A 27,522-nucleotide genomic window follows, 5' to 3' on the forward strand; every position below is an offset into this window, starting at 1 on the left:
GTCCGCCTCCATTTTGATGTCCAGTTGTTATATCACTACAAACACTTCCACACAAACTATATTAATTTACGCTCTGACAGCGAGACTTTTCCAACATCAAAATGGTTCAACTGGCTCTGAGCACTATGGGACTTAGCATCTGAGGTCATCAGCCCCCTTTTCCAGGATCGAGCAAGCGCTTTACAACTGTTGCTTGTAACAAAGATCTTGGCAGAAGGATATGGCATAGGCCTACTTTGCACAGAGATGTAATTTGTTCTTCTTTACGTGTATTAAAGTCGATATAAGGGCAAATTTTTTAATCAGACTGGCGATAACGTGAGAGCACAAAATAAAATAAATAAATAAATTAGTACAAGTATAAACTTCAGGTGATCTGATATCTTATTTCTATTTGTATACTACTTATAATACAGGCAGTTTGTGGCATTTTTTTCAATATAATCATGATTGGCATTAACATGAATACCAAGGAATCAGTAAGATAGAGCTATTGTTTCTGCAGTGAGATGTATCTGTCTGTATGACTAGGACCTTTATATCTAAATTAATAACAAACCTTCAGATGAACTGTTGACTTATTTCTGTATTTATGTTAACATGATCTTGGGTATTAGCAAGAGTAGATTCGGTTTATTTTAGCTAAAGGTATATGTATAAAAGTACTGATTCATGTTAGCAGTAGAGGGCTTTAACAGTTAGAAATATTGTAAAGGTTTTATTCTGTGGTAGGATGTTGCATTGACACCAGTGTAGTTAGGAAGTAAGGAGAGGGAGGGGGGAGGTCGTTGGGGGGAAGGGGATGGGGATGCGGTGTAGGGGTCGTTGGTGGTACTACTTGTTTTGAACTATGTAACCGCTCGATGTCATTCAATACGATCACGACGACACCCCTCGATCGACGTTAGCACTCGTGGTGTCACTCGCCTTCATACATGGCAGTGGACGTTTGAAAATTCGTGACGCTAGCTCAATGGTCGTCAATTGATTTAAATATTATTCTTAATTCAATTACTGCCACGGGGGTGAGGAGAAAGAACACATCCTGGTGATACCAGCATTATGCGTATTTAGATGTTCGATTAATCTGAATGGTTTGCAATGTTCCAGCGGTTCTATTCGAACTCTATGCTGATGTACCGACAAGGACCATTTTCGCAGATAAACATGCAAGTACGTAATGGATGTTCAGTTTCTCAGTAGAGTTCGTCGCCTTCACACATTATACATCCGCTGTAAGAACAATTTCATGCATTTACATTTTTGGTGTCCCACAAAATTGGTTGGCTAAATATTATGACGATACGTTGCATAAAACTACCACAGATATTGTTTGTCATGTAGTCAAGACTACGTAATGAAGCCAAAATCGTGGATAAAATTGAAATGTAGTTTGCTTATTAACACTTCTCTTTTCACTAATTACATATGAAATATGAATCGGCATTGCAGATGATGATCCTACCCTTCTTTTTTAATATTTTAGGTCCCCTTAATTAATATCTGGTAGTTAATAAGCGAACTATTTTTTATGCTGGAGCATTGTTTGTATCAGTTACCCCCGCAACCGTCCAAGGATAAGATTCTATTAATGTTCCGCGCACACGCGTTTCACCATTTTATAAGATGCAGAATTACGTAAACTATAGCTTTCCGTTGTGCACAACTTTCGTGGGTTCCACAACCATAATAGTTTCCCAAGAATATTTTTCCCAGCCAACACAAAGTTCGAATTATGTTGCCGAATTCATTTTCACTCCACCCGACAATAAACGTCTCTGATCACTTCGTCACACGTAATGTACGAGGGCAGTTCAATAAGTAATGCAACACATTTTTTTTCTCGGCCAATTTTGGTTGAAAAAACCGGAAATTTCTTGTGGAATATTTTCAAACATTCCCGCTTCGTCTCGTATAGTTTCATTGACTTCCGACAGGTGGCAGCGCTGTACGGAGCTGTTGAAATGGCGTCTGTAACGGATGTGCGTTGCAAACAACGGGCAGTGATCGAGTTTCTTTTGGCGGAAAACCAGGGCATCTCAGATATTCATAGGCGCTTGCAGAATGTCTACGGTGATCTGGCAGTGGACAAAAGCACGGTGAGTCGTTGGGCAAAGCGTGTGTCATCATCGCCGCAAGGTCAAGCAAGACTGTCTGATCTCCCGCGTGCGGGCCGGCCGTGCACAGCTGTGACTCCTGCAATGGCGGAGCGTGCAAACACACTCGTTCGAGATGATCGACGGATCACCATTAAACAACTCAGTGCTCAACTTGACATCTCCGTTGGTAGTGCTGTCACAATTGTTCACCAGTTGGGATATTCAAAGGTTTGTTCCCGCTGGGTCCCTCGTTGTCTAACCGAGCACCATAAAGAGCAAAGGAGAACCATCTGTGCGGAATTGCTTGCTCGTCATGTGGCTGAGGGTGACAATTTCTTGTCAAAGATTGTTACAGGCGATGAAACATGGGTTCATCACTTCGAACCTGAAACAGAACGGCATTCAATGGAGTGGCGCCTCACCCACTCCCCTACCAAGGAAAAGTTTAATGCCATACCCTCAGCCGGTAAAGTCATGGTTACAGTCTTCTGGGACGCTGAAGGGGTTATTCTGTTCGATGTCCTTCCCCATGGTCAAACGATCAACTCTGAAGTGTATTGTGCTACTCTTCAGAAATTGAAGAAACGACTTCAGCGTGTTTGTAGGCACAAAAATATGAACGAACTTCTCCTTCTTCATGGCAACGCAAGACCTCACAAGTCTTCGCACCCGAGAGGAACTCACAAAACTTCAGTGGACTGTTCTTCCTCATGCACACTACAGCCCCGATCTCGCACCGTCGGATTTCCATATGTTTGGCCCAATGAAGGACGCAATCCATGGGAGGCACTACGCGGATGATGAAGAAGTTATTGATGCAGTACGACGTTGGCTCCGACATCGACCAGTGGAATGGTACCGTGCAGGCATACAGGCCCTCATTTCAAGGTGGCGTAAGGCCGTAGCATTGAATGGAGATTACGTTGAAAAATAGTGTTGTGTAGCTAAAAGATTGGGGAATAACCTGGTGTATTTCAATGCTGAATAAAACAACCCCTGTTTCAGAAAAAAAATGTGTTGCATTACTTATTGAACTGCCCTCGTATTTTAAACGTGCTTGAAGAGTCTTTAAATAATCTCCTTAACGAATTTTGCAGTTGCGTACCACTTTTTCATCGACTAGCCCAGTCGCGATAACTGAAGGTAGAGAGCTCAATACTGTGTTACATGTTCTTTTATATGTATAAAGAAACAAAAGTGCCCCTATATCTTTCTGTCCCGCTTGGTCTTTGCTACTTTGCTTTTTATTACTTTTCATTATAGTGGTTCTGGGTAATACTGTGCAGTTATTAAAGTTTCGTATTACTTTCCCCTTTTTAATTCTTCCCCGATTTTAATTAATATGATGCTAATTAACACGCCTGCACGCAAAGTACCGTTATAACTAGTAGGTCTTCAAAGTTCTGAAGGAAAACTTTGTTTCTCAGTTCAGTTTGACCATTGAGTAGGTAGCCAGGTGCTACATTTGTGTAGATAAATATTTCAATTTCTTCAAGAAGGTCAAGTATTTTGCCTTTGTTGGGAAAATGGAGTATTTGGAGATTCTGTTCTATGTTGTTTGCAGAGTGATTGTGTTGGGCAAGATGTGAGGCAAAGCTGGACTTATTCACGTTGTTAAGAAGGAGTGCATCTAAGTGTTCTTTAAATCTTGTTGTGAAGCTTCTGTCAGTTTGTCCAATGTAGAAGCTTGGACATGAGCTGTAAATGAGCTTGTACACACCTAACTTTTGATACTGTTGTATAGTGGTTTTGGTGCTGTGTATGACTTTATTTTGTATTTTGTTGTTGGTGAAGAAACTTATTTTTATTTTGTATGTTTTGAAGAGGTTGAAAATTTGGTGAGAAATCTTCATTAGGAAAGGCAGGCTTATAAATGTGGTCTTCTTGTTTGTGGGTGGTTGTTCAGCAGTTGGTTGATTTAATTTTGCCATATCGATTATCTGTTATTGCAGGGTTGTACCCATTCCTGGAGGCAATTGATTTAATAATTTCTGTTTCTTTTTGTCTTTCACTTGTGTCGTTTGGGATTTTAAGCATTCAATTAACCATTGTTCTTAAGAATGTTTCTTATATTGGTCTGGATGGCAAGAAGATTTGTGTTTGGTAACACTGGTGGTTGTTGGCTTTCTGAAAATTTGAAATTTATGTTTTTAATTTTTATTTGAGATTGTTAGATCAAAACAGTTAATGCCTTCTGGGCGTTCCATGTTTTACTGTGAATTGAATTTTATTGTGTATTTTATTAAGTTCTTTGGCTAGATTATCTATTTCTTCTGTTGTTCCATTGAACAGAATGGGAGTGTCATCAACATAGCGTTTGTAATAAAGCAGCATATCTTTTAGTTGGGTTTGTGATCTAAAAAAGTTGTTTTCAAGTTTATTGATATATATGTCTGCTTGCAAGCCTGCAAGGCTACTGCCTACTGCCAGTCCATCTTCCTAAATGTAAAACTTGTTGTTGAACAGGAAGTAGTTGTGTGACAATATAAGCTCCAGGATCTCTGTTAGTTCATAGATTTCAGGCTCTACCCATTATCCCATGTTTGAGTAAGTTATTTCTTATTAACCTAATTGTTTCCTTGACAGGTATGTTTGTGTACAGGTTGACTATGTCAAGAGATGCAAAGTTAACTGGGACTGGGATGGGGATATCTTTTATACTATTGATGAGCTCATAACTGTTTTTGATGGAGAAGTTATTTTAAAATACATATGCGTTGCACATAATATTATTAAGTTTCTTGGTGATTTTATAGCTTGGACTATTGATGTAGTTCACGATGGGACATATTGGACATTCTGGTTTGTGGATCTTAGGCTGTGATCTCAGTTTTGGCGCTGATGGTTTCATCACTGTACAATGCTTTGCTTCTAATTGTGTCAACAAGAAGTTGCAGTTTTTAAGCAGCATTTTAATTTTATCGTGGAATTTGGGAGTAGGGTCATATGCTTTTTCCTTTATGTTATTCTTTCTGAAGAATTCATAAGTTTTGCTAATATAGTCTGATTCATATATGACAACAGCTGTGTTGCCTTTGTCTGCTCTGACAATGAGGGCATTTGCAGTTAAAAGTTTCTTGTTTATGTCACATAATGTCCTATGTTCAGTATTCATCTTATTGTACATTTTGTTGTGGTGAATGCTTCTCATAATGGTGTTATTTGCCTTATGAGCGATAGCATTTTGTTCACTGTATTTTAGTTTAGCTGCTGGGCATGCAATTTTTGTGCTAATTATTAGGTCTTTAACGTTGCTTTCATTTAGTGACGGGGTAATGTTGTGCTTAAGGCCTTTGTTTAACAGCTTTAATTCATTACTACTGAAGCATATTTCTGTAGTGTTGATCTCTTTATCAAAAAACTTATGTTCTGTTTGAGGAGAGATGCTGGAGGACTTTACTACATTCTTTGAAATTAGACCATTTATGTTTTTCTCATGTCTATGTGATATGATAATGCGTTCTTTGTTAACATATACATTACATAGTCTAGAAAGACCATGAATATATAAGCAACAAGTTTCTGGCTAAGTTCTAAGTGCATATTGTACAGCTTTGAATTGAGAAGATCTTTCTTTTTGTAAAGAGACTTGATTTCAGTTTTTAACCAAATAATTTCACATCGTGATTTTGCAGATATTCAAAGCCGCTAGCGGAAAGTCTGTGGAGACCTGGCAGTGAGCAAGAATCTCCGACCGCCCACGTGCCGTCCGGCTGCACACAGCTGTGACTCCAGCAATGCTGGAACATGCGGACACACACATATTGAGTCGGTGGACGGATCATAACCAAACGCTTCGCTGCTCAGTTGGAAGTCTCTGTTGGTAGTGCTGACACATTCGTCCACCAGTCGGGGTACTCAAAGGTGTGTTGCCGCTGGGTCCTCGCCGCCTAACAAAAGACCAGAAAGAGCAACGAAGGGCCATGCGTGCGGAACTGCTTGCGCGCCACAAGGTTGAACGTGGTAATTTTTTGTTGAACATCGTCACAGGCTATAAAACATCGGTTCATAACGTCGAACCCGTAACACAATGACAATCTATGGAGTGGCGCTACACCAACTGTCCTCCGAAGTTAAGCCACACCCTTACATCTACATCTACAGACATCTACATACATACTCCGCAATCCACCATAGGGTGCGTGGTGGAGGGTACCTCGTACCACAACTAGCATCTTCTCTCCCTGTTCCACTCCCAAACAGAACGGGGTAAAAATAACTGCCTGTATGCCTCTGTACGAGCCCTAATCTCTCTTATCTTATCTTTGTGGTCTTTCTACGTAATATAAGTTGGCGGCAGTAAAATTGCACTGCAGTCAGCCTCAAATGCTGGTTCTCTAAATTTCCACACTAGCGATTCACGAAAAGAGCGCCTCCTTTCCTCCAGAGACTCCCACCCGAGTTCCTAAAGCATTTCCGTAACACTCGCGTGATGATCAAACCTACCAGTAACAAATCTAGCAGCCCGCCTCTGAACTGCTTCTATGTCCTCCCTCAATCCGACTTGATAGGGATCCCAAACGCTCGAGCAGTACTCAAGAATAGGTCGTATTAGTGTTTTATAAGCGATCTCCTTTACAGATGAACCACATCTTCCCAAAATTCTACCAATGAACCGAAGACCCCACAACTGCCATTACATGCTTGTCCCACTTTATATCGCTCTGCAATGTTACGCCCAAATATTTAATCGACGTGACTGTGTCAAGCGCTACACTACTGATGGAGTATTCAAACATTACGGGATTCTTTTCCCTATTCATCTGCATTAATTTACATTTATCTATATTTAGAGTTAGCTGCCATTCTTTACACCAATCACAAATCCTGTCCAAGTCATCTTGTATCCTCCTACAGTCACTCAACGACGACACCTTCCCGTACACCACAGCATCATCAACAAACAGCCGCACATTGCTATCCATCCTATCCAAAGGCTCATTTATGTAGATAGAAAACAACAGCGGACCTACTACACTGCCCTGGGGCACCCCAGATGATACCCTCATCTCTGATGAACACTCACCATCGAGGACAAGGTATTGGGTTTTATTAATTAAGAAGTCTTCGAACCACTCACATATTTGGGAACCAGTCCCATATGCTCGTACCTTAGTTAGGAGTCTGCAGTGGGGCACCGAGTCAAACGCTTTCCAGAAGTCAAGGAATATGGTATCCGTCTGATACACTTCATCCATGGATCGCAAGATATCATGTGAAAAAAGGGCGAGTTGCGTTTCGCAGGAGCGATGCTTTCTAAAGCCGTGCTGATGCATGGACAGCAACTTCTCTGTCTCAAGGAAATTCATTATATTCGAACTGAGAATATGTTCGAGAATCCTGCAACAAACCGATTTTAAGGATATTGGTCTGTAATTTTGAGGATCCGTTCTTCTACCCTTCTTATATACAGGCGTCACCTGCGCTTTTTTCCAGTCGCTCGGGACCTTAGGTTGGGCAAGAGATTCGCGATAAATGCAAGCTAAGTAAGGAGCCAATGGAGCAGAGTAATCTCTGTAATACCGAATTGGAATCCCATCAGGACCTGGCGATTTATTTATTTTCAACCCATTCAGCTGCTTCACAATCCCAGGGATGTCTATCACTATGTCCTCCATACGGGAATCTGTACGAGACTCAAACGGCGGTATGTTTGTACGATCCTCCAGCGTGAAAGATTTCTCAAATGCTACATTTAAAATTTCAGGTTTCGTTTTGCTGTCTTCCATTACCAGGTCAGACTGGTCAGTGAGTGACTGTATGGAAGCCTTCGACCCGCTTACCAATTTTACGTAAGACCAGAATTTCTTTGGGTTTTCAGCAAGATCTTTTGCTAAGGTATGACGGTGGTAGTGGTTGAATGCTTCGCGCATCGCTCTTTTTACAGCAGGACGAATCTCTACTAACTTTTGCCTGTCCTCATTCTCCCGATCTTTCTTGTACTGCGAGTGCAACTGTCTTTGCTTCCTGAGCATTCTCCGAATTGCGCTGTTAAACCACGGTGGGTCTTTTCCGTCCGTAACCAACTTTTTCGGCACATACTTGTCCAATGCGTGATTTACAACGTGTTTAAAATTTGCCCATAATTCTTCCACGTCCATCGTACCGGAAGTAAATGAAGTCGATTCATTTACTAAGTGGGATGCTAACAACTGCTTATCTGCTCTTTCTAGTAAGAATACTCTCCTAGCCTTCTTGACCGACTTTTTAACTTTCGTCACCATAGTCGTAATGACAACATCGTGATCACTAATCCCTGTCTCAACACTGACACCGTCGATGAGGTCTGGTCTGTTCGTGGCTACCAGATCTAAAAGATTTCCATTACGCGTTGGCTGACGATTTAGCTGCTCAAGACAGTTTTCGGATAATGTGTTCAAAAGTAATTCACACGACGGCTTGTCTGTACCACCCTTAGCTGGTAAAGTCATGGCGACGGTCTTCTCGCACTGTGAAGGGATTATTCTGGTTTGTGTCCTCCCTCAAGGTACATCGATCAATTCTGAAGTGTATTATGCTAACGTCAGGAAATTAAAGACAAGACTTCACCCACCCGCCGACACAAAACTGCAAACGAACTTCACATTCTGCATGACAACGCAAGGGCTCAAAAGAGTCTAGGCACCCAAGAGGAGCTCAGAAAACTTCATTGGACTGTTCTTCCTCATCCACCCTGTAGCCCATCAATTACAAGGGAGGTAACAAAAAATTTAACAGATTTAAACATGTGTACATGGACCATAGACATTTACACATTTAAACATAGAAATATGCAGAAACGACAGTAATGAAGTCACTTTCACCCATTAAATCATTTTCACGCTTTAGAGGTGGCATACATTGTAAGTATTTGTACATGAGTAATCAGTCTTAAGTGCATTTAATGGTAGACGAACTAACAAACATTATATTCAGTTGTTTTCGCCCAACAACTGGTTACGTCCAAGGCATTAGAGTTGACCAGTATTAGATCTTCTTCGGTACCTGTTGACGGGTACAAATGGCAGTTGCGCTGGTGAGATATTTGGAGCTCTTCCTCACACATACAGGTTGAGGTTCCACTAGCGTATCCCCATTTTTCGAAATATATTTTTCACCGACAAACACCAGTTAGCAAACTGTTGAGGAACTTCCAGGTGCACAAGTTCTCATTGTGAGAGGTAGATCTTCTTTAAGTTCCTTTTTCAACATGTCTAGACTTTGAGCTGTATTTTTGTTATTGACACAGACTCCTACAAATCTTTTTTCTGGACTTCAATAGCGACAGTGCTGGCGAGAGGCCAAATTGTGGGTGAGTTTCACAGGTCAGACCTCTACGTCCATCTGCTTGGGCAGCTGCTTCAAGCCTATGTCAGGCGGAGCTACGCCTGCTAGCACAAGTAGCTGCTGCAATGTAGTTGGTACGAGGCATCGAATGATTGCGCGACACGTCTTATTCAGAGCTGTATCCACCTGCCTAATATGGAAGGAATTACGACAGACAGTGCTGCACACTTGCCCCCAGAATAGCTCAGTGCCAGTGTAGAAGTCTGGATAGTGGCTGGTTGTGCACGCCAGTTAATTTCCGAGTGATTTTATTCCTTGTGGGTACTTTCAGATTGGTGTATGTCAATGCGTCTGAAAGATTAATATACGGTCTAAGGTCACCCGAAGGTATTTTGGGAAAAACGGATGTTCAAGTTGAGTGCCATTCCATGAGATGTTTAGCTGTTGGTTGGCCTGTCTGATTTTTAGGCGGTAAGCACAGATTTACGTTTTGGTAGGATCAGGCCTTCAGTCATTATTTTTGTAGAACTGTCCCCATGCTTCAGACAGGTTATTTTCAACATTATGAAAATCTTTTCCCCGGATGGCCAACGCGAGGTCGTCCACGTACAGAAAACTTTTTGTGTATTGTGGAAGTGCTTGGTTATTCAAACATTTATTAAAGAGTATAAGAGGCCACAACACTGCCCTGAGGTCTCTGCAGTCTCCATGTACTGCGCCATCCTTGAAACTCCAAGAAGAATCTTCTGTTACTAAGGAAGTTGGCAATTAGGATGGTTAAAATGGAGTCATTAGTGATGTCGTAGAATTTTTTTCAAGTGTAATTTATGATTTACAGGTCGTACACAGTAGACAATGAAACATATCTTTTTATGGGAAAGTTGGCTATGGATTCTGCGGTTGCATGCATATACAAACTCTGGAGCCTGGCTGGGAGAGAAGTCGCGCATCAGGAGAGGCTGCAGTCTCCCCCTGATTGTGCTAGCGGCGCCAGAAGAGATTTTTGTATTAGTCGAGGATTTATGGTAATTTGCCGTTTTGCTGCGCGTAGTTGTTGCTTACTTGTGCACTGGAGGGTTCTTTTCAGATTTGTGCGTGCATGCATAGAAAGTAATATTCGTATCTTTTATGTGTCCAGATACGTGATTATTGATCATAGACATTGTGGAATAATTTAAGTTTTTACACCAGGTAAGGATTGTTGACGAAACCCCTCCTGATTATTCAATTTCTATAAAAAAGCGGCAGTAGCTGCATCAGTAGTTGTGACAACGCATTGGACACTTTGTATGGATGCAGTGTTTCTATTGTATTATTTTAACGCATTTCTGAGTATATTTACGCATTAGCAGCGGCAAGACGAGGCAAGTTGTCTGTTGCATGCAGAAGCATTAAAGTATTATTTGTTAGAAGATGTTGGAGAATATTTTAAAAATCGCTGTCAGATGCAAGAGAATTAATTTTTCATGATTTATAGGAAATTAATTTCTGTTTTTTTTGTTCTCTATCGGAATATTGGCATATTTGATAACAGGAAGTTCCAGAACATGTTTGAATACTGACATGTGGGACTAAGGGTTTTCATAACACAAGTTGTACAGCTAAATATCAGATTTCATGACAACTATAATAAAGTTTCTCTAGATAGCCTAGAAATTTTAAGAGAAAAAGTGTAGATAACGGTAATATTTTCAGAGATAGAGCTTTACACACTTCCGTACGTCTGTTGCCACAATAACAATTTTTGATAATAAAACTTTCACCAGGCTAATAATTATAATGAAAAGTTTTGATAATAAAACTTTCACCAGACTAATGATAATAAAAAAGTTTGATAAAACGAGCTTTCAACAGGTCAACGAAGGCTACATCGGTGATCGTAAGTGAGTCAAAACCATCTTCGATGTACTGTGTAAGACTGAGGATCTGTGAAGCGCAGCTTTCAGAAGGAATAATACCACAATGTTGAGGTGTGAACGTATAGTCAATTGCTTCCGTCAGGCGGTTCATAAGCTTTCTCTCCAGGATTCTGTAAAGGTGACAAAGAAGAGATCTCGTACGGTAATTCTTAGGATCATTTCTCTCTGCACCAGGTTTAAGGATAGTGATGACATGAGCTTTCCTCCAGATTTTAGGGATCTTTCGAGGCGTAAGCAGTTACTAAAAAGAGCTGAACTCCATGTGGAGGTTATTAATGCAGCAAGACTTTGGCTCTGGAGTCGACCAGTAGAATGGTAAGACGTGAGCGTACAGGTCTTCACAGTGAGGCAGTGTATAGCCGTCAGATTAGACGGAGATTATATTGAAAAATAGCGTTTTGCATCCAGAAGAGTGTGGTATAATATGATCTATTGGAATCGTGAATAAAACCAACCTGCTTTCAGAAAAAAATTGTTGCATTGCTTGTTGATCTCCCCTCGTACACTGTTGGAATGGAACATTACATTGAGTAAAATTTAGTGTTATACATTTGCTAGATATTTCTTTCCAACTGTTCCACTTAATTACATTTCCGCTGTATGTCATTACTCACATTCCACAATTATTTAATGAGAGCATTGCAATATTGTCGTCACTGGCCCAATTGCGTCGCCGCCATCTGCACCATAGTCATTATTTACTCTTCATTTACTATGCATATTGCAATGTTGACACGGTAATAAACTCCTGATAAGAGTATGGCGGGCCTGAAGACGCCTTTGCCAGGTGAAATAAATGTATAAGTAGGATGCAGCGAACAACGCCATTTAATCAAGTCAACTGCACGCAGCCTTTAGCTTGCTTGTAATGTTCAAATATCTTGTATACTCTGGAGACGGTAAGAAATATCATCACAGTGACAGCGCTCAGGATACGGATAACTTAGTTTATTGTATGTTTTGCTTTAGAGATACTAGTTCCTCAGCACTTTAGGGGAAGGTCTTTGGAGTATGGACACTGTGGACAGGAACAAAAGGAAGTCGATGGTTCGAGTCGCTGCGATTGCAACACACACAGTAGTTACAAGAGCTGACCTTGAGTCTGCCAGGTTCTGATTAGTCTCTGCTGCCATCACTGCCGTCAGTGCTTCTCACAACTACTGAAGACTGACTAGCGTGTTTTTCTGACCGAGAACACGACATTCGAGATGAGTGTCTCATTTTCTCTGTTGCATTTAGATCCCTTGCTTGGAAGTGAACAAAGTCAGCATCCCAGTCCCTTCTAAAGGTACATCGCTAGTCCACAGTGTCTGTTTAATACGACAAAAATGAAATTGTTATGCATATTACGAAAATGAAACTGGCACACACAGGGAAGAAATTTATTGCTAAGGAAACACGAACATCGTAGACTTCAGTTCCTCTAACAACTCGTAGGAGAGATCAAAAGAATCAATAGTTTACGAGCTCCATTTTTAAGCATGGCTTTACATGAAAGATAAATCTGGGTAAACCAGAGAGACACTTCACTACATTTAGAGAGCTTTTTCTACGTTACTATTTATTATTTATCCTGGCAAAATTGGCGTCATCAAAAAAAATGTTCAAATATGTGTGAAATCTTATGGGACTTAACTGCTAAGGTCATCAGTCCCTAAGCTTACACACTATGTAACCTAAATTATCCTAAGGACAAACACACACACCCATGCCCGAGGGAGGACTCGAACCTCCGCCGGGACCATCCGTACAGCCCTTGACTGCAGCGCCTTCAGACCGCTCAGCTAATCCCGCGCGGCGGCGCCATTAGAACCTCTTTTATATGTAGACATGCCTTCTGCATATTTTATACGGGGTGTTCAAAAAGTCTCTCCGCAGTGCCGTATGATTGTTAGCCGCGCGTACCGTATGCCACTGTGAATATACCGAAATGAAACTCACTGCACTATCGTTGTGAGTTTATTGTTTCGTTGAAAAATATGGGACCCACAATCCGACGTCTAGAAATTGCAATCCAAACTCCTATTTTGACATAATGAAGTGGTTCCTCATGAATACACAATGGATTTGCAGTACTCCACATACGAGAATTTTGCGAGTTCATGTACCCGAATAAATGAAACCACGCCTCATTAGTGAAAAACATTTCATTAAGAATAACCCACCCAATTCGTTGAACGAAATTTTTGAACCATTGGCAATAATGCAGTTTCTTGGCACGATCAGTATTTTTCACTTCTTGCACAACTGATACTTTGTATGGGAAACGTTCAAATTTTTTCCTTACAGATGTGTGGACCGTTCCGACACAAAAATCGATTTCCTGGGCTAGTTTTCTTACTGACTTGTTCGTACTCATGAACATTTTATCGGAAATATCGAGTAGTTTATCCTCAGCCAAAACGCTAGGACTACCACTTCTCGGTGCATCTGTCACTGAACCCGTACTTCGAAACTTGTTATCAAGTCTCGCACAGTATCGAATATGAGATGGCTGTCTCCGGAAAAACTGAATTAAATGTTTGACGAACTGAAACTGTGTATTTACCGCCATCTTTGAGCACTTGTTCGACTAAAAACACACGTTCTTCAATGGTTAGCATTTTAACACTGACAAAAACGAAACAAACGAACAAAGGAACTAAATTTAAACGTTCACGTCAACACGTAACGACACACACCAACCATACTGCTGTCGCTGAGTGAGATAAACGAAACAGTGGAATGCTGGGAGAGTCCACTTGAAGGGAAGTAACCCAGGCAGGTGAACAATCACACGGCACGCGCGGCTAACAATCATACGGCACTAAGGAGAGAATTTTGAACACCCCGTATTACAGTCAGTACGACAAGCATGTTATAAAAGGTCTTGTATCTAATAAAAGCTCTTACGTGATAATAACACAAGTAATGAAGATAGTGACCACGTAGTGTGTCTAGTTGAGCAATGGGAAAAGAAAGAAGCGATGGGAGCATTTACTTTACTGTTTGGTAGAAGAAAATTTGCCATGGGCGTCATCTTCAGAAGGGAAAAGTCATGAGGTTGGCAGAAGGAAGTGCTTCACTTTATTCTGAAATGCTGTATATTGAGGTGACAAAAATCACAGAACACCTCCTAATTTCGCGCCGGTCCACCTTTTGGTTTGCGTAATGCAACAGCTCGACCTGACATGGACTCGACAAGTCATTGGAAGTCACCTGCCGAAATATTGAGCCACGCTGCTTCCATAGCCGTTCATAACTGTGAAAGTCTTGCTGGAGCTGGATTTATTTATTTTTTTATTTATTGTTCCGTGGGACCAAATTAAGGAGAAGTCTCCATGGTCATGGAACGAGTCAATACATGAAATTATAACACGATATTAGAAACAGATAAAATGAAATATAAAAAAACACATTCAGGTGATAAGTCGTAAGTTTAAATAAAGAAAATCAACAATGTAACACTGGAATTTGCTTAATTTTTTAGCTCTTTCAGGAGCTCCTCGACAGAATAGAAGGAGTGAGCCATGAGGAAACTCTTCAGTTTAGACTTAAAAGAGTTTGGGCTACTGCTAAGATTTTTGAGTTCTTGTGGTAGCTTATCGAAAATGGATGCAGCAGAATACTGCACTCCTTTCTGCACAAGAGTCAAGGAAGTGCATTCCACATGTAGATTGGATTTCTGCCTAGTATTAACTGAGTGAAAGCTGCTAACTCTTGGGAATAGGCTAATATTGCTAACCACATATAGCTCGAACAGCCAGTTTTTGAGCCAAAAATACCCTCTTTGAATCAGAAGAGTTACCCCAAAAAATAATACCATACGACATAAGGGTATGAAAATATGCGAAGTAGACTACTTTTCGTGTTGAAGTGTCACTTATTTCAGATACTGTTCTAATGGTAAATAAAGCACCATTTAGTTTCTGAACAAGATCCTGGACATGGGCTTTCCACAACAGCTTACTATCTATCCGAACGCCTAGGAACTTGAACTGTTCTGTCTCGCTTATAATATGCCCATTCTGTCTGATCAAAATATCGGTTCTTGTTGAATTGTGAGTCAGAAACTGTAAAAACTGAGTCTTACTGTGATTTAGCATCAAATTATTTTCCACAAGCCACGAACTTATTTCATGAACTACATTATTTGTTACTGTTTCAATATTACACACAAGATCCTTCACTATCAAGCTGGTGTCATCAGCAAACAGAAATATTTTTGAATCACCTGTAATACTAGAAGGCATATCATTTACATAAATAAGAAACAGCAGTGTCCCCAGCACCGACCCTTGGGGAACGCCTCACTTAACATTGCCCCATTGGGACTGAACATCAGTACCACTCTCAATATTGCGGAGAATTACCTTCTGCTTTCTGTTCTTAAAGTAAGAGGCGAACCAATTGTAAGCTACTCCCCTTACTCCATAATGGTCCAACTTCTGCAGTAATATTTTGTGGTCAACACAGTCAAAAGCCTTCGTTAAATCAAAGAAAACACCTAGCGTTCGCAACCTTTTATTTAATCCGTCCAAAACCTCACAGAGAAAAGAGAATATAGCATTTTCAGTTGTTAAACCATTTCTGAAACCAAACTGAACATTTGACAGCAAATTATGTGAATTTAAATGCTCCAGTAACCTTGTATATACAACCTTCTCGATAACTTTAGCAAACACCGATGGCATAGAAATAGGTCTAAAATTGTCAACATTATCAATGTCTCCCTTTTTATAAAGTGGCTTCACTACCGAGTACTTTAATCGTTCAGGAAACCGACCACTCCTAAAGGAAAAGTTACAGATATGGCTAAGTACTGGGCTAACACACATAGAACAATACTTCAGTATTCTGCTAAATACCCCGTCATATCCATGAGAGTTCTTGGTCTTTAGTGATTTAATTATTAACTCAATCTCCCTGTTGTCGGTATCATGGAGGAGCATTTCAGGTAACAGTCTCGGAACACTTTTTTCTAAGAGCGCTATAAGATTCCCTGTTGGGACTAGGTTTCTATTTAGTTCACCTGCTATATTCAGAAAGTGATTATTAAATAGTGTACATATATGCGACTTATCAGTAACACGGACATTCTCACTACGCACTGATTCTATATCCTCGACCTGTCTCTGCAGACCAGTCACTTCCTTTACGACTGACCATATGGTTTTAATTTTATCCTGAGATTTAGCTATTCTATCTGCATACCACATACTTTTTGCCTTCCTAATAACATTTTTAAGCACCTTTTTGCACGAACCGACCTCCGGATTGTGTCCCATAAGTATTTGATGTGATTCATACCGGGTGATCTGCGTGGCTAATTAATTCCCTCGAATTCTCGAGAATCGTCTTCAAACCAACTGCGAACAGTTGTGGCTCGGTGACATGGCGCACAGTGCTCCATAAAAATTCCGTCGTTCTTTGGGAACATGGAGTCCACGAATGGCTGCAATTGGTCTTCAAGTAGCCGAACAGCCTAATATAATCTTTTCCTGACAGTGATCGGTTCACTTGGACCAGAGGGCCCAGTCCATTCCACGTAAACACAGCCCATACTGTTACGGAGCCACTAACAGTTTGCACAGTGCCACGTTGACAACATGGGGCCACGCCTTCGTGGGGTCTGCGCCATACTCGAACCCTACCATCGGCTCTTACCAACTCATTTGTGGCCTCATCTGACCAGGCCACGGTTTTTCAGTCGTCTAGGGACTAACCGATATGACCACTAGCGCAGGAGAGGTGGTGCAAACGAAGGTCCGCTGTTATCAAAAGCACTCGCGTCGGTCGTCTGCTGGCACACCCAATTAACGCCAAATTTCGCCACACTGTGCTAACGGATACGTTCGTCGTGCGTCCCACATTGATTTTGTAAGTGGGCTGCTTCTGTGTTGGCAGCGCTGTGTAGCGCTTTGCGTAGGATCTCTGACTGCGCTTTCTTTGTAAGAGACTCTGTGGCTGGTTGGACTCGTTGTTGGAAGTCAGTCGCAAGCAGTGATGGAAGTATTGTTGGGCAGTTGGAAGTTAGTCGCCAGCAGTGATGGATATTAAATGTGAGAAGTTAGCATTGATGGATGGTAGATGTCTGAAGTGTTGGCGTAGGCTAACGATCTGTACATGTTCGGCTTGGAGACTGAATATTATTCATGGTTATATACCTTTGTACTAGATGCCAATGACGATTTATATTCGTGTTTGAACTGGATGTCACGTTATTAAGGTAAATAATACATTATTTGGTTTGCAACAAAATCTTTCCTTTGATGACCACATGCCTATTAGTGCTTAATGACTTTAGTAGTTAGAATCTTTTATTTATCTGGCGATACTGACGCTCGCTGTAGTTCGCGTAATGAAGATTTTTGTGAGGTAAGTGATTAATGAAATGTATAGATTATTGTTAAGATTTCTTTTTAGTCAGGGCCATTCTTTCGAATTAATTATTTGAAGTCAAGTTGCAATTTTTTTGAGCAGTCAGATTGCGTTGTGCTGGAATATTGTGGGTCAGTGTTGACATGATAAGAAAAAGTAAAGAAAAAGTAGGCTCAGAACCTTCAGTTTTACTCAGCTGTTTCAGAATCAAATAACGAAGAAGTTTCATCTTCTCAGTCATTCAGCAATTGAAGTACAGACACACACATTTAAATAAAGAAGTTTCAAGTTCTGTGCTTATTTCAGGCTGTGTTGCTTGACTGTTAGCACTGACAGCGCAAACGCCGCAGATCTCGCTCGTTAAGTGAAGTCTGTCGGCCAGTGCTTCGTCCGTGGTCAGAAGTAATGCCTAAAATTGTGTATTCTCGGCACACTATTGACACTATGGATCTCAGAATACTGAATCCCCTAACGATTTCCGGTACAGATTGTCCCATACATCCAGCTCCAACTGCCATTCCGCGTTCATAGTGTGTTAATGCTCGTCGTGCGGCCATAAGCACGCCGGAAAGCTTTTCACACGAATAACCTTACTGCAAATATGTCCGCCGCTCGTGGTCTCGCGGTAGCGTTCTTGCTTCCCGAGCACGGGGTGCCGGGTTCGATTCCCGGCGGGGTCAGGGATTTTCACCTGCCTCGAGATGACTGGGTGTTTGTGTTGTCCTCATCATTTCATCATCATCCAGGAAAGTGGCGAAATTGGACTGAGCAAAGATTGGATAATAGTACGGGCGCTGATAACCACGCAGTTGAGCGCCCCATAAACCAAACATCATCATCATCATTACTGCAAATGACAGCTCTGCCTATGAACTGTGTACGCAATACTACCGCCATCTGCATAAGTGTATCGCTTGTGTCTGCTCAGTGTGGGACACTGAACTATGCGCAGACTGCACGGCAGCTTGTTCCAGAGGCAGTCAGCAGACACACAGAAGTATTCAAATTTCTTAGTGGAATGCAGCCGGGTGAAGTCGTCGACAACCGGCGGTATTTCGATAGGTGGTATTCCATCACACTCCGTCGATTTCAGCTAAGCACTATTCAAGGGTATTTCGAACCTCGGTTTGCAGGGCAATTCCATAAACGTAACACACACAAACACAGCCGCACTGTAGACTCTAGCGCCACCACACAACCAAATATGTCCTACTTCAGAAGTTATAGGCAGCAAAAATTAATAACCAAGGGGTTAGCTAGCATTAACTCTGTCCCTCCGTTTTTTGACAAGTGACGGATTAGGACTCCAAAAGAGCAGGATTCTACTCAGAATGTTAGCAAAAATCTCCATCTCTATTTATAAGGTTACTCGCTAATTTAGTTTCAAGTGCTTCCTTAATAACAATATCACAATAGCTGGAAGCGCATGTCAGAATCTCCGTGTTGTTATGTTGCATAAGACAAGGGACCAAGACAGTTTTCTGCAGTATCAGATTTTGCTCACATGTGGTAAGCGTGTGTCATGTTTGCGCTCAGTACACTAGTCTTCCACGGTGCTGATAATCCGGTCATTATATAAGAACTGCAAGGGGCATGATAGACACCCGCTGTACGCAAAACAAGCTTAAAAGGATCATAATCTTAGACGGTGGTCGAAAACCACATTTTACATCATATTTCTGGAAAATACTGCTGATCTTGTTGGAAACGCTATATGGGTAAGTGAAATAGACCAGCACATTTTTAGGAAACAGCGGTCATGCGAGACACAGCTTGTCCTCTTTGTGCATGATATACAACTGGCTCTAGATACAGGCTCCCAGGTTGATGCCATATTTCTCGACTTTCGAAAGGCGTTCGACTCAGTTCCGCACTGTCGCTTGCTCCAAAAAGTGCACGCTTACGGTCTATCCTATGACATATGCGGTTGGATATAAATTTTTCTAGCAGACATCGAGCAGTATGTCGTCCTGAACGGTGTGACTTCAGCAGAAACAAGCGTAAATTCAGGTGTGCCCCAGGGGAGCGTAATAGGTCCGCTGCTTTTTACGATTTACATAAACGATCTGGTTGATGGTAATGACAGCGGCATTAGACTGTTTGCCGATGATGCTGTAGTCTAGAGGAAAGTAGTATCCCACGGAAGTTGTGAACAAATCAGTGAGAATTTGCAGAAAATAAATGCGTGGCGTAATGACTGGCAGTTATCTCTCAATATTAGTAAGTGTACCCTACTGCCCACATCAAGACGAAAATCCCCATTAATGTACAAGTACAAAATAAATGCCCAGTCTTTGGAAGCGGTAACATCTTTCAAGTATATGAGTGTGACTATTCGAAATGATCTCAAATGGAATGATCAGATTACACAAGTAACGGGTAAGGCGAACTCTAGATTGCAGTTTATTGGTAGAATCCTGAAGCGATGTAGTCCTTCAACAAAGGAAATAGCTTACAATACGTTAGTTCGTCCAGTATTAGAGTATTGTTCGTCTGTATGGGACGCTTACCAGTTGGGTCTTATTCAAGAGATTGAGAAGGTCCAAAGAAGAGCGGCAAGATCCGCGGGAGCGTTACAGATCTCATAGAAAGTTTGAAGTGGGACACACTTCCAGATAGACGGCGCGCTGAGCGGAAGCGGGTGCTTACTAAATTCCGAAATCCGATCTTCACCTAGGATGTAGAGCATATATTATTACCACCAACTTTCAAATCGCGCAATGATCAGCATTCAAAGATAAGGGAAATTAGAGCTCGTACTGAGGCGTTCAGACAGTCGTTTTTCCCCCGCGCTATCCGCGAGTGGAGCCGAGTGGGGGAAGTATGACTTTGGCGCTAATTGTGCCCTCCGCCACACACCGCTTGGTGGCTAGCGGAGTTTATCTGTAGATGTAGACTTTGGTGTCAGCTCGGTGCAATCATCATTCAACCAGTAAGCGGGTGACCGATAGCGCAACGCATGTCTGATCTGTCTTTCGCTATAACAAGTATGACGAAAGGTGACTTCAAGATAGGTAACTTAGCTGACAAACCCTCAGGGCCTCAGATGATTTGGTCCGTGTAAAACGGGACACGAACTATCCCCGAATCAACTGGAACAACTATCAGCCTGTAGATACAAGTGAGTATGCTTTCTACTATCGGTGTGAGCCAACATAACATCAACCTTCCTCCTGACCAACACATCTACGAAAGGAAGGCAGCCAACCTTTTCCACTGCCATAGCCAACCGAGTATTCAGACGTATTGATTTCAGATATTCTACAAAAGTCATTCAAATTCTCACTACCATGAGCCAAACAACAAAAATATCAGCTTTATAACTGAATCAGCAACCACCCACAAGTATGGTTTATAAAGGTTTATTTGAACCAAACCAGTTCCGAATTTGTTACAACTTCATCTTAAGATGGTTGTTGCTGTGATTCAACGGAGAATGGTGTGGTGTAAAAACTGAACAGCACTACATAGTCCACGTCGCCAAATTTTTCAATTTTAAAATTCATAAGAACAACATTTAGCAGTTTCGTCACTCAGAATGATACAGCACATATCTTTTCACCACATTTCACCTTTTACTGTCTTTAAAATCTTTTCTTGAATATTTTGATAGAGCCCAAAAGAACTAAATCTTTGGTAAATGCTACCAAATTCTGAACAAAAAGATTTCTATTTATCCTAGTGCAGAATACCAATTACGAATACAAAACAAGCCCTAGCAAGAAAACAAGGAAAACTCTGACAACCATTTGAAGATGGATTTGTGAGAAATCCGAAACCGGTCATGGTTTGATTAACATAAATATTGTAAACCTTACTTGTGGCTAGTTTCTGTTTCAGTTATAAACCTTATAGTATTACAGCCACAGTTCACAAAATGCCAATTTTCGACAAGATTGCGAAAAAAACCATCGTCTACAAGCCTGAAAAACAAGCAGGTTTCAGTGCCGCCGTCTCCAAAGCAATGTGATAGGCGCTTCTCCTTGGTGTACGGTACATCGGCAAAAAGATAACATGTAATTTGTAAAGCTGTTTGCAGTTTTCGTCTGAAACAACTGTCCACAGTTACTGTTCACTCAAATCTGCAATTCATTTAATATCGCAGAGTTCTTCTTATGGAGTAGCCGCGACTGTGTAAGTCCATTTTGTAAAATGAAGAAACAGCACAACAATTGCTTAAGTAACTGTCGTGCTGTTTCTTCATTTTACTAATTGAATATCCATAGGTTGGTGCGTAAGTTCGTGGCGTTTTTCCACAAGTGTAATAAACATAACAGATACACATAACAGAGGTTTTAGTCATCAATAACAGATTTTCTTTCGCTATTTGTAACAGTCTGCCAATGCTGAACTAACTTTTCGATCCCACGTTTGAGTTACGTTCGGAGCGCATTATCATCCAGAAAGGTAGCTGCTTAAAGATTGACCGACTGAGAAAGGAAAAGGTGAAAATTTGAGGTCGCAAGATCAGGTGAACAAGATGGGTGTGGAATAACTTCCCAACCCAACAATAACGAGCGGTCATTATCGTGTAGTAGCATCACCTCACGCAGTCTTCTTCGTCGTTGTTCTTGGATTGCGCCTGGATGACTTCTCAGTTGTTGACAATAAATGTCAACAGTGATGATTACAGTTCGGGGAAGTAATTCGTAGTACACCATACCGTCGCTTTTCCACCAGATACATAACGTCTGTTTTGTGGATGACCACAAGTCTTTGTGCCCGTCTGGCTTGCCGCTCGGTCTCACGCGCTGCTTCCCGAGCGGGAAGACGTGCCGGTCCCCGGCACGAATCCGCCCAGCGGATTAGTGTCGAGGTCTGGTGTGCCGGCCAGCCTGTGGATGGTTTTTAAGGCGGTTTTCCATCTGCCTCGACGAATGCGGGCTGGTTCCCCTTATTCCGCCTCAGTTACACTATGTCGGTGATTGCTGCGCAAACACTGTCTCCACGTACGCGTTCACCATAATTACTCTACCACGCACACATTGGGGTTACACTCGTATACTCGTATGGTGTGAGACGTTCCCGGGGGGGGAGGGGGGGGGGGCGGAACAACTGCGCAATAACTCTGGGTTCAGTGTGGGGCGGCGGTGGGGTGGGTGGACTGCTGTGGCCTGTTGTGTGGTTGTGAACCACTGAGGGCTATGGCGGGACGAAGCCTCTCCGTCGTTTCTAGGTCCGCGGTGCAATACACACACATACATAGACACAAACAGGTCTTTGCTCTGGAGTTTTTGATTTTTTTGGGCTAAACTGTTCCTTTCTTTTTCTTAGTTAGCGGAAAGACACCGTTTCTCGTAACGATACAGGATAGGAATGGTCGGTGTTGTTTACAGACCAATTGATGACGAGCATCCAGAAATGTCCATATGGCCACCTGCAGATTTTTGTGATTTTGGCTTAGAGCATGCAGTAGCCATACACCCGATTTTTTACTCTTTGCCATTGCATTCAAATGTCGCATGAGGGTGGAATGATCACAGTTCATCACATGTGCCAGTTCTCTTGTACACTGACTTGGATTATTGTGGGTTACCGCGTTTAAACAATCATCATCACACCACGTAGGTCTTCCTGAACGTGGATAGCCAATAATGTCAAACCAATCCTCCTTAAAACCTGCCCTGTACAGTTTCAGTATCCCCAAAGTCCCATTACCTCTCATTAATAAGCTAACATAAACCTCTAATCTTGAATAAACAACATGAACGATAGAATTAAAAATTTTTCACTCTTCAGCGGAGTATGCGATGGTGTGAAACTTTCTGGCAGATTAAAAGCGTGTGCCGTGCATAGATTCGAACTCGGGACCTTTGTTTTCTCTGAGCAAGTGCTCTACCAACTGGGAGCTATTCAAGCACAACTCACACCCTATCCTGACAACTTTACTTCCGCCAGTACCTCGTCTCCTATCTTCTGAACTTGACAGAAGCTTTCCTATGAACCTTGGAAGACTAGCACTCCTGGAAGAAAGGCGCAATCTGTAGAGCACTTACCCTCGAAAAGCAAAAGTCCTTCGTTCAAGACTCCGTCCGGCACAGTTTTAATCTGCCAGGAAGTTTCATATCAGCGCACTCGCCGCTGCAGAGTGGAACCATTCATTTTGGAAATGCCCCCAGGCTGTGCCTAAGCCACGTCTCAGGGATATCCTTTCTCCCGGTAGAGCACTCCCGCGAAAACCAAAGGTGCCGAATTCGAGACTCCGTCCGGTACAAAGTTTTACTTTGCCAAGGAGTTTCAACATGAACAACAATTCTTTAGAGAAGCTTTCTCGATATACGAACCATTCAGAGCTGTTCGTGAGAGGCAACGCAATGTTACCGGTTGAGATCTATGAGACTGGGCCATTCCGAATCGCACCTGAGTTGAACATAGCAGCTTTCAGATCTGCTTCGAGCTGATTAAGCAGATTAAAGAAATCATACAATATATAAAGTCGCAAACCAATGAAATTTACTTCAGATAAAAGTGTAGAGGAGGTGCTATTGACTCATAGCTGACATGAAGATTGCTCTTATCCTTACATCTGCTGTATCTAACGCTGATCAGTCACATTTCGTGAAAGAACTATGAGCAAACCACATTTCACCATTTCGAGACGAAAAAAGACAGAGGGTTTTGTGCAATCGATTAATGTTACGACACATTCATACATAGCAATGACAATTACAGATATGAATGGATTACTGTTTCTGCGGCTTTGTATCTTTCTTCAGGGACCTCAAAGCGTATTGAGACCAAAAATTAAAAAAAAGGTCTGTTCAGTGGCAAAAATGTTATAACCGACCTATCAAAATCTTGAACTGTAGGAAAGACAAATTTTTAACATTTCATTGGGAACGTTTGGAAATGAGCGTAGGGTATCGTTGGCCGGAAGGCCGCATCCGGGGAAGTTCGGCCGCCAAGTGCAAATCTTATTTCATTCGACGCCACATTGGGCGACTTGCTCGCCGGTGACGAGGATGAAATGATGATGAGGACAGCACAACACCCAGTCTCCACGGTCCGCACTGCTCCCCCCGTCGGGGGTTCGAGTCCTCCCTCGGACATGGGTGTGTGTGTAGTCCATAGCGTAAGTTTGTATAAGTCAGATTAAGTAGTGTGTAAGCTTAGGGACCGATGACCTAAGCAGTTTGGTCCCATAAGATCTTGTTGTTGTTGTTGTGGTCTTCAGTCCTGAGACTGGTTTGATGCAGCTCTCCATGCTACTCTGTCCTGTGCAAGCTTCTTCATCTCCCAGTACCTACTGCAACCTACATCCTTCTGAATCTGCTTAGTGTATTCATCTCTTGGTCTCCCTCTACGATTTTTACCCTCCACGCTGCCCTCCAATACTAAATTGTTGACCCCTTGATGCCTCAGAACATGTCCTACCAACCGATCCCTTCTTCTGGTCAAGTTGTTAATTAAGAGCTCCCCAGACCATCACGCCTGGTTGTCGAGCCATTGGGCGGGCGACAGTCACGTTCATATCCCACCATTGTCCGGGCGTCTCCAGACAGGTCTTCGACCTGGGATCTCACTGACTGAAGTAGAATTGTGATGAGTTCCGCTTCGAACTGAGACCCAATAAGACGTGTGTGGAGAGGCAGCGGTGGGATACTAAACAGACTGATGCTGACCTACTGCCCAACACCCGGGAGTGATGGTCCCGAGTGACATTTCAATTTATAGCAGAGACCCCGTACAGCACAGCAGAACATAGACAATATTCTAGCCTTGTTTTGTTGCCCTCAGTGAGAAGCCATTCTGGCCTTACATTTCAGCAAGAAAATGCCCACCCGCAAACGGCGAGAGATTCTTGTGCTTGTCTTCATGCTTGCCAAACCCTCCTTTCTTGCCAAACCCTCCTTTGGCCAGCAAGATCGCCGAATCTCTCTCCAATTGAGTGCGTTTGGAGTATTATGGACAGGGCCGAGATTTTGACATCTAACTTGCCAGTTGGACAGAATTTGGCACGACATCCCTCAGGAGAACATCTAGAAACTGTCAATCAATGCCAAGTCTAATAAGTACTTGAATACAGACCAGAGATGGACCCACGAGTTACTGACTTGCTGAGTTTTCGAAGCTCTTTGTCTTGAATAAATCATCCAATTTTTTAGAAATTGTGATCTTTTGTTTGTTTGTACATGTACATCACATCTACCGATACCCGTTCTATTTGAATAATTTCTTCGTGGTGAGTGTCCTTTTTTTAGTGTATTCTTATATCGGTACAGTTGTGATGTTCTGGATTTTCTGATTCACATAAATAACTGATAAATGAAAGACTGACAATTAAGGAAGAGAAAAACAGTAACAGTTTGGTGTAAGTCACATTAGATGTATTCAGCGATCTCTATGGATGGTCGCAAGTCGTCTTTGTGCACCAGGCTCTATAGCCTGTTTATCAGCTGCGACAAATAACATATCTGTAGTTGGAGTAGTAAAACGTGATCTCTCAGTTAGCACCTGTTCGCCGTGACAAGTACTGTTTGGATGGCCCCAGCTCAAAGGATAATCATATTACAAACAAATACTGCTTATTCGTCTGTTGGATTTTCTGCTTTCACATTGGCCGTGCCTGCAGATAAATTTATTGCTGTAACGTCTGCCTAGCATCCAAAGCACTGCTCCTTCGTAAAGACCCAAACACATTTCAACATCTTTGGGTCATCGGCAGTGGGTTTTCTTTGTTCACCTCTGTGTTATGTGGGCATGTTTTAAGTAATAACTAGTCTATGACAATTAGACCTAAATGCAGTCTTGGCTTCTTGTTGTCCTTAGTTTAAATTTATATTGCAGGGTGTTCCGGCAAAGTGAAAAATGTTTTTCTCTAACGAAGTTTTGCAAAATATGAGTAGCATTTCTGTGTGGTTCTCAATAACTCATGGCAACGCGGATGAAAAAGGATTTACTAAAACGCAAATAAAGAGGCGTGAAATATTTTCACACACAAAAAAATTACCTTTGATATGAAGTGATGTGTCAGCTCGCCAACCAAATTCACATTAACAGCACTTAGTTGCAGATGACAAGCTACCAGTCTCCGTAACGTGCAGAGAATCCTGCATAACCCTATAATGTAAACTTAAGGTACGGTAGTGAATGACAAGAAAAAAAAAACTTTTTAGCCATAATTTTCGTAGCTTAGTTATCACTTGAAACAAGTTCACATTTCGCCCAATGAACAAAGGAAATCCACTGACGAGGGCACATACGTGCTGCTACACATATGGATCTATATGAAGAAATGTTTTGCGTAACTGGCAGGCCTTATTTCCAATAAATACTGCTTAGCCTTCATCGTGCAGCTGACTCAAAACCTGTATATCAGTAGAGACACTGATTTTACATCGTGGCATGTTGCGCGATGCTCATACGGTTAACAGATCGTTTAATTCTGTGCGACTGCATTGTTACCTAGCTATCAGCAGTCGATAGCATTACTTACAAGAAAACGTACAGCGAGACAGGAGACGCGTCTCGGCACAATCTGCGACTAACTACCATCATGGCCGTAATCGCAGCGTATATACCTGCTATTTTCGACGCGGAGAGGCTTTGACGTCACCTTGTAGCGCGAAACCCATTACCACGCTATTCTCCTCGCTTCGCTGCCGACTTGCTCTCAGTACCTGAAAGTCAAGGTCACTTCGAGCTGTTCACAGCTCTTTAGCAGTGTTCTACCACTCGACACCCAAAACAGTTTCCTCGCTGCTGGCTCTTTCAAAGAAGCGTGAGTGTGTCAGTCGAATAGAAGAGCCAGCTAACGTTGACGTACACATGGACCTGATATTTACCGTGACGAGACACAGTATCGTTGGTTCACGGCACGAGCTGGTGAAAGTCATTTGCACTCTCATCACACTCCAGCAGCAGTTGTCTGCTTCATT

General features: G+C 42.0%; 1 protein-coding gene across 1 annotated transcript in view; it reads right to left on the reverse strand.

Annotated features, from left to right (window-relative positions):
- LOC124594429 (serpin B6-like) overlaps positions 1 to 27,138 on the reverse strand; it is a 126,554-nt gene extending 99,416 nt beyond the window's left edge. Inside the window, exon 1 of the mRNA XM_047132804.1 lies at positions 27,081 to 27,138. The gene's annotated coding sequence lies outside the window, so the exon portion shown is untranslated. The remainder of the gene's footprint in view (positions 1 to 27,080) is intronic.
- Between the last annotated feature and the right edge of the window lie 384 nt (positions 27,139 to 27,522).

This window comes from Schistocerca americana, chromosome 2, assembly GCF_021461395.2.
Source record: "Schistocerca americana isolate TAMUIC-IGC-003095 chromosome 2, iqSchAmer2.1, whole genome shotgun sequence".
NCBI lineage: Eukaryota > Metazoa > Arthropoda > Insecta > Orthoptera > Acrididae > Schistocerca > Schistocerca americana.